Here is a 7,654-nt window from a genome sequence, read left to right as displayed (position 1 = left end):
ATGAATAATATTTACATAGTAGAAGAAGTAGGGAGAGGGTGTTCTGGGCAGGGAGCATTGGACCATCAAACAAGTAGCAGGTGGAAGGAGCAGTGCGCTTGTGAAGCACTGAAAACACTGCTTGTTTTGGAGGCTTCTGAGGTTGGGGTAAGAAGGGGCAAGTGAACTTCAGGCTATTGCCATCTCTGCCTCGCTTCAGCCACCTGTTGAGACACATTCTGTGGGACACACATTTCTGCATATCTTGCAAGCAAGAAACTGATTGTATTCTCTTCCAGACTACCTTTTCAGGGATGTTTGATAGTGATAGTGTGTCCTTCTAGGGTAAAGGGCGGGCAGGCTGATGGCCCATTATAAAAGATTCAGGGAAGGTGGCTGCCATCTCCAACCTGGCATCATGACTGTTCTCAGGCTCCTTATGAAGCCCAAGATCGTCCAGAAAAAGACCACAAAGTTCATCCAGCACCAATCAGGCTGACATGTCAAAATTACTCATAACTGGCAGAAACGACACATCAACAACAGGATACAGAAAAGATAAGTGCCAGCATTGGTTATGGCAGCAACAAGAAAATGAAGCACATGTTGCCCAGTGGCTTCTAGAAGTTCCTGGTCTACAACATCAAAAAGCTGGAAGTGCTGCTGATGTGCAACAAATCTTACTGTGCTGAGATTGCTGACAACGTTTCCTCCAAAAACTGCAAAGCCATCGTGGAGAGAGCAGCCCAGCTGGCCATGAGTCACCAATCCCAATGCCAGGCTACACAGTGAAGAAAATGAATGGACAGCTCATGTGCAAGTTTTATTTGTGTTAAATAAAACCCTGCAAAGAAAAACAAAGATTCAGGTTCCCTAAGCTCAGAGTTATTCATGTACTGATGTTAGCTGATCCTATTTACATTGACCTGTGGAAACCAGGTCTTGGGGAACAGGCTTAAAAAATGCAGATACTAAAAAAAAGTTCAGATACTCCAGCTACTACTATTGCTGTGAGTAATAAACTGTTTTTGTCTCTGACCCAGGAGTCTCATGTCTTCTACCAGCATCCATGAAATTGTGATAGGCTAACTTGTAACTTGCAAGCAGAGTAAAACTCAGACATTTTATAGTTCATCGTAGAACCTATCTCTAGGAGGAATTTCACTGAACAGTACTACATACCTGCCAGGGTACTACATGCTGAGGATACAGCACCAAACGGCACAGTTCTTACCTGCAGGGAGCCTCCACTGTACAGATTACAAGCTTAACGAGCTTGGTACTAGTAGAGTTTCAGTGTAGATAAGTCATTAAACTGGAGAACACACACAGAAGAAGCTCAAATTCAGACTAATAAAATTCTAGCCACAATTGTGATTGTGGCTCAACAACAGGGTGGCGACCACATGGTTTTTAGTCTTCTGAGAATAGGTGTATGCTTCACAGATGGCAGGAGCTGAGACGCACAGAGGTGCATGGAGAATTAAAGAGGGATTTAAAACCACACCCTTCAGTCCTCAGCTGCCGAGAAAGGAGGTTGCTTTTAGACGGACTCCCTCTTTCTATAACCCTTCCCTGAATAAAGTATCCTGAAGGGGAACGAGAGGAGTGTCACTTTCTTGTCCAGAGATCAAAGGATGTTCCTGCTGTGCAGACACCCGGCAATGCTGGTAAGTGGAATTTCTAACTCTGGGATTGCATCTAGGATGGGAAAGAAAGCAGGTACTATGTTGAATGTGGGGATGACCAATGAACAGAACTGTACTATGAAGGGCAGGAAAGTCATGTATGATGGAGAAGGATCTAGAGGCCTAAGGCTGTGGTCTTTGAAACAGAATTGGTTTCATGTACGGGGCCCAAGAAATTCTGGATTTTTAATAGATAGGGACTCCATTAGAAAATGACATGAGGACTTAGGACCGTAAGGAAGTGAGGAAACCTGGCAGGCAAGGTACTTGGTAGTCTGGGCGTAGCAGACAGTGCAAAAGGCACTAAAACAATCTAGTAAATCAACAGAGTATTCTAGGCTCATCTGATGAATTAGATACAAATAGATATTAAATGGTGTTTGGCAAAAATGAGTACCTGACACTGACACCTAATATGTGACAGCACAAAACCAGGGCCTTTACACATGTGGCTGGTGTGAGTTTGGTGCTTAGCACCGGGAGCAAGAATCCATTCATTCAACAAAAGTGGATTGGCACCTCTTCTAGGCGATAGGGATAAAGCAGTGAACAAGACAGACAAAAGTCCCTGCCCTATTTTGTGCTGAATGAAATTAAATCTGGCTCTAAACTATGCAGGTCAAGGGAAATGAGAAATCCAGGATTCGTCATGTTTACTTTTGGGGGAGAAGGGTTTATTATGAGTGTGATTTGCCAGGGTCCTAAACACTCCAGAATATTCTGAGATGGGCCCTCTAGTCTTCAGACTACATTAGCTACCACTGCTGCGTGTTCCTGATCCCAGTCCTTATGGTCCCTTGTCCAGGTCACCCCTAATATTTACAGGGCCTAGGACAAGAGTACAAATGGAGGTTCGTATACGTTAAATATCTTAAAATTATGAATCAAGCTGAAAAACCATTAAATAAAATAGGTTCTGTCATTCTATCTTGACAAATATAACTTCACAACAAGCTGGAAAGGCTGGTTCAAATTTAGAGTTTGGGGACTTCTTGGAGTTCTGAATGTGGCAGTGTAAGGAGATGTGGCCCCCGGGTCTAGCTGTGGCCTGCCCTCTTTCTTCTCCCACCCCAGCTCTGTCCTGCACAATAAGGGAACTTGCATGCATGTGCATGTATAGTCCAGACTTCGCATCCAAGCTCTGTTCACCAATCCCCACCGTTTGCCAAAAGGTCGTATTTTAAATGTCTCAAGTGAGGGTGTGCCAATATGGGCATGGCTGCCTTCAGAAAGATGGACCCTGGAAAGAGTCAGGCACAGGGCCTAGAAGAAGTTCAGGGTCCCGTGGGCTGGGAATTTTGAGGTCTGGGGTATGTGGAACATTGTCTAAAAGGCTGAGGTGTGGGTGTACATGTCCCTTGCAGACCTCTTGCCCCATAAGGAGGGATGTAGCCCATGGAGGGCCAGAGCAGGGCCTTCTAAAGTGTGGGACCCAGGGCAGGAGCTCCTCTCGCCCAGGTCTACAGGTGGTACTGTCCTTGCGGGTGGGGATTCCACCACTTTTGAGCCAAGCTTGGGCCAGGGATCTCAAATTGGGAGCCTCTAAGTCTAGTGGCCACCCATCTTGCCCCCTCTGATGCAGCACACTGCCAAGTTAGCCATCACCATCAGAGGTCCTGACTCTAGCTACAGTGTAGGAATAGGGCATGTGTCCCCAGCTCTCTTGAAACCATGAATGCATTCCCCTAAACATGAGGAAATGTTCCCCAAATAGCTTTCTCTCCAGTGTTGGTCTTCTTCTCCCCACTCTTGGTGTTTCCAGCCACCTGGGACAATCCAGCTGTATCATCTCCAAGACCAGACCACAGGTTGTGTTTTGCGTACTAGGCAACTTTTAATTTTGGCCCTGCAACATTGAAGCCATTAGCTACTGCCTGAGACAGACTTGGCTACTTTCCTTGGATGGGGTTGGGTGGGGATGGGACAAAAATACATAGAGCAGCCTGAACAAGATACAGATTAACATCTCAAACAGTTGCCCCACCAAATGCGTGTTATCGTATTCATTTCTTTACAACAGTTTTATTGAGGAAAATGAAACTGAAGCTCAGGAAGATTTAACAACTTGCTGATGGCCATAAAAGAAGGAGAAGAATAAGAATGCAATTCCAGAGTTGTCTCACTTAAAGGCCTATGCTCTTGTCACCATCCACACTCCCGTCTACAACACCAAAGAGCTTTAAAGAAATTCAGAAACAAATTTGTGAAACTGCCTGCCCAAGCATATAATCTTGTGTAACTGTTCTGTTCATTAGAATGGGTCCTGAGGTTTGTTTTTTGAGATTCCAGAGTTTTACACAGGGTTCAGCGAGAGAGGAACTGGAGCCTGTTAGAGGATGCCTTTCTGTTATGTGATCTTGTAGTATTTTATCAAAATGGGTGTTGGAACTGCGTGTTGGCAGCACCAAGGAATTAATCAACTCGTTCTGCACTGCTGTTTCACTTCCAAGAAGCCACTAAGATGCTCAGTAAAAAATCCAGACATCGTCAAAAGTAAAATTAGATAACTATGACTTGTAAATAAAATAGAATTTATTGTGAAAGCTGTACCGTCACTTCTTATTGTTTGCTGTCCTCTTGTTTCCTTATTCCTACCATCCTGTTCAGGGCAGAATGTGTCCTCCCAAAGGGCAGGGCAGAAAGACTCCCCAGGTCTGGTTTTGTTGATGGTTTTATATCGCTCTGTGTTAAGTTTCAACAACACACACCCAAGGGTGAAGAACAAGGATTTACTATATTGTAAACTTTTAAATCATGGGACACAAAACATTTTTTCCCATTATTTTTATGCTAAAACCCAGACACTATCAAATCCAGATCCTAACTGCCTCACTGACATCCTAAGAAGGGAATAGAAGAAGTAGGATAGGGAAGTGGAAAAGGAACAAAGCATGGGTGCCATTTCACGAAGTCCTGGCCTTGGCCTGGTCCTGTGGGGAGCTCTGGAGCATAAGTTACCCTTCAGGTTTTATCCAGCCCTGAGGCAAAGGAATAGGGCTTTCATTTTCAGGCACCAGTCAATCAGTGGCTATGGTTTCCCCAGAGCAATTCTTAATTTCTGCAAATACTGGCAAAGCAAATGGCAGCTGGGAAATGGACCCCAGAAGTGATCAAAGAGGATCCGAGGAGCTGCCAGTGGTATAGCTGGTATCTATTCTGTAGTTTGTAATTCTTTCACTGTAGGTTTAAATCTCTTGATCGACAGACAAAAAGTCCAGTAACAACCAGTAATGGTGGAGGAAGAGGTTCTAGGTGATTTGCATTGTTAGAGCAGCCAAAGGAATTCAAAACATCCCCTACCCAAAATTCTAGGGGGGTCAGATTGGCAGGAATATGGTCATATCTCCTTATATAATGATCACTAAGTATATGCCATGTCACCAGCACTGCAGAGAAGACAAAACATTTATGTGATTCAGACAACCCTTATCTTGAGACACTTACCCTATAGTTGGGTAGATGAGATTCACACGCATGAAACAAGTATGAGCAACATCGATGCTATTCAGACTGTTGGATTCCGAGAAAAGAGAAATAGACTCCCTCTGGCTACACTTTTTCAGAGACTCACAGTATGAGTGGTGAATAAGCTCAGATCAAGCCCAAGTGTGCAGTCATTCAACCAATCTAAGAGACGTGTTGGGCCAAATGATAAGCATGTTAGAGCTCAGGGCTGGGGGGACAGATTACAAGACAGGGTGACAAGCACAATGATAAAGGGTACACACTGGGGGATTCTTTGGGTGCTATTAGTATTTTTTAGAAGAAAGATCAATTACTGTATTTCATTGCATCTAAGATGTCATGAATTGTAACATTTGTCATTATTTTATTTAGCATTAAGAAAGAAAAACCCTGCCAGTTAAGCAATGCAATACCATCAATTGCAAGACACATCCCACTTGCAGAGGTGTTATAACGTGAAATAAATGTTCATTTTAGAATTGATAAAATGGGGCTACAATGGACATGACTTGGCTTAATCCTCTTCTCTAGCTGTCCTTTGCTTTTAGAGGACAGACAGAAGAGTACCCGCTTTTCCCTTTCTACAGTTCTCAGTGTTGTCAGTCTCTGCATTTCCTAAGGAGAGAGGAAAAATGATAACGACAGGGCCTTTGGTTTCTGTCTCTTCTAATTAGAACTAGCTCGATTGTGTAATGGAGGCCAGCAATAGTATTTGAAATAGTAGTGAGTATTGATCAGAGGCTTAGTATGGATCCAGCACTGGGCTAATTGTTTTTTATCCATTACTTGACTTAATTCTTACTTAATCCATTGAGTAAAGGTATTAGTATCTCTATTTTGCTCACAGGCAAACCGAGATTTAAAGACGGTAAGCAGGGGCCGGCCTGGTGGCACAGTGGTTAAGTGCGCACGTTCGGCTTCTGTGGCCCGGGGTTTGCTGGTTTGGATCCCACATGCAGGCATGGCACCGCTTGACGAGCCATCCTGTGGCAGGCGTCCCATATATAAAGTAGAGGAAGATGGGCATGGATGTTAGCTCAGGGCCAGCCTTCCTCAGCAAAAAGAGGAGGATTGGCAGCAGATGTTAGCTCAGGGCTAATCTTCCTCAAAAAAAAAAAAAAATTAAACTAGCAAATATTAAAAATATTAAAAAAATAAAAAATAAAGAGGGTAAGCAATTTCCCTGAGGTCACATGGCTGCTAGGTATCTGAGCTGAGATTGCAATGCAGGTCTGTCTACTTCTCAAATTTATGTTAACCACTTTGCCAGTAGGTGATTTGATAAGACTCGATTTCCTGCAAAGGAAAATAATTAAGATGTTCCATTTCAGTCAGCATTTACCAGTAACATCTTTTCTTAGATATCTTTCAGAAAGCAAAACATGGTTACACAGACTAAAGAGAAGACTGAGTGACCTACCTTAAACTTTGACTGTATTTCTGATGTCACTGTTGCATAACTAGTCTTTATACGGTCTTTGCGAATTATACTGCTGGATAATGGATTTTAAATTTCATGTCTAAGTAGACTAAGAACTCTGTAGTTAGTGGGTTATATTTGTGACCACAGAAGCGATAAGATGCACAATTAAAGAGTACGTTTCTTCTAAACCCCTAATTTGTGTTAGAAGATTCAATTACCATCCTCTATGTGTGGGCATGAGTTTTGATCCAGTAGCAATGAAGTCAGGCCCAGAAGTTTGCAGATTCAGAATTATTTATCAGCAACTATTACTTAACCCACTTTGAACACAAATGTTTACATTCACAGACAATTTTGGGTTGTCTGAATTTAGAAGAGGTTAGCTAATGCTTGATTAACCTGAGGTAATAGAGAATTTTAGGCCAGAAATGTCAGTTTGCTGGCATCTTCATTGGTTTAGTCTGATCACCCTATAAACTGGACCAGTGATTCCCAAACTTTTGGGTCTCAAGACCCCTTTACACTCATGAAGAATATTCAAGACCCCAAAGAGCTTTTGTTTATGTGGGTTTTATGTATCATTGTTTTCCATATTAGAAATTAAAGTGGATAAATTAAAAAATATTTACTAATTCACTTAAAATAATAGCTTCATTACATGTCAACATAAATAAACTATTTTATGAAAAAAACTATATTTTCCCAAACAAAAAACATTTTGTGAGAAGAGTGGAATTGTTTCATGTTTAAAAAATCTCTTTAATGTCTGGCTTAACAGAAGAGAGTGAGTTCTCCTATCGGCTTCTGCATTCGGTCTTCTGTGATAACACATGTCATGTGACCTCTGCAGAAGTCCAACATTCGCTCGTGAGAGAATGAAGGTAAAAAAGGGCAAACAACAAATTAGTGTTATTGTGAAAGTGGTTTTGACTTCGTGAACTTCCTGTAAAGGTACTGGAGACCTCCAAGGGTCCCTGAGCTGCACTTTGAGAACCACTGAACTGGAGAAATGGGCTATTCATGTTTCAAAGCTATAAATACAGGGCTAAAACAATATCAGATAAGATACTTTTTTTTTTATTGAGTAATTGATAGGTTA

The 7,654-nt window shown here is 42.3% G+C and overlaps 1 pseudogene; it reads left to right on the top strand.

Moving 5' to 3' along the window:
* The first annotated feature begins 212 nt into the window (after positions 1 to 212).
* Positions 213 to 985, top strand: LOC139042587 (large ribosomal subunit protein eL32-like; annotated as a pseudogene).
* The last annotated feature ends 6,669 nt before the right edge of the window (positions 986 to 7,654 follow it).

This window comes from Equus asinus, chromosome 2 (assembly GCF_041296235.1).
Source record: "Equus asinus isolate D_3611 breed Donkey chromosome 2, EquAss-T2T_v2, whole genome shotgun sequence".
NCBI lineage: Eukaryota > Metazoa > Chordata > Mammalia > Perissodactyla > Equidae > Equus > Equus asinus.
The sequence above is the reverse complement of the archived record's forward strand: the minus strand, read 5'-3'. Positions and strand labels throughout refer to the sequence as shown.